Genomic DNA, 1,011 nt, shown 5'->3' with positions numbered 1-1,011 from the left:
TGGACACTTTGCCCCTTCTTAGAATTGGGAACAAAACACCCATGGAAGGAGTTACAGAGACAAAGTTTGGAGCTGAGACGAAAGGATGGACCATACCTGGAGATCCATCCCATAATCAGCCTCCAAATGCTGACACCATTGCATACACCAGCAAGATTTTGCTGAAAGGACCCTGATATATCTGTCTCTTTTGAGGCTATGCCGGGGCTTAGCAAACACAGAAGTGAATGCTCACAGTCAGCTATTGGATGGATCACAGGGCCCCCAATGGAGGAGCTAGAGAAAGTACCCAAGGAGCTAACGGGGTCTGCAACCCTATAGGTGGAACAATAATATGAACTAACCAGTATCCCTGGAGCTCATGTCTCTAGCTGCATAAGTATCTGAAGATGGCCTAGTCGGCCATCATTGGGAAGAGAGGTCCCTTGGTCTTGCAAACTTTATATCCCTCAGTACGGGGGAATGCCAGGGCCAAGAAGTGGGAGTGGGTGGGTAGGGGAGTAGGGTGGGGAGGGTCTGGGGGACTTTTGGGATAGCATTTGAAATGTAAATGAAGAAAATACCTAATTTAAAAAATAAGTTAAAAAAAAAAAGAATCTGTGATCTCAATGTTGTATAAAAATTGTTTTCCATCACATCTGATTGGGATAGAATAGATCAGAAATGCTCAGCAGTTAGTCCTGGAAGCTTGTAAGTTAGAAAAATACCAGGTTTCTTTATTGTATCTTTATCGTGGAGCTAAAATGGGCTAGAGGGGTTGTAGAAACACATTGTTGTTACCTGGGAGCAGAGAAAGCATAAATCACACACACCCAGAAACTGTCCTTGAGTTGGCATTCTGAGGAGAGCCAACAGCCATGGTGGTATAGCTTCATTTTCTAAGTTCTAAAATTCCGAAGACCCTGTATAAAGATGGGGGAGGTGTCTAGATGAGTAAAAGAACTTTTCTTTCAAACCTCATTCTCTGAGTTTGGATACACAGAGCCAATTTAAAAGCCAGCCACAGCGGCG

Source organism: Mus caroli, chromosome 5 (genome assembly GCF_900094665.2).
Source record: "Mus caroli chromosome 5, CAROLI_EIJ_v1.1, whole genome shotgun sequence".
In the NCBI taxonomy this organism is placed as follows: Eukaryota; Metazoa; Chordata; class Mammalia; order Rodentia; family Muridae; genus Mus; species Mus caroli.
The sequence above is the reverse complement of the archived record's forward strand: the minus strand, read 5'-3'. Positions refer to the sequence as shown.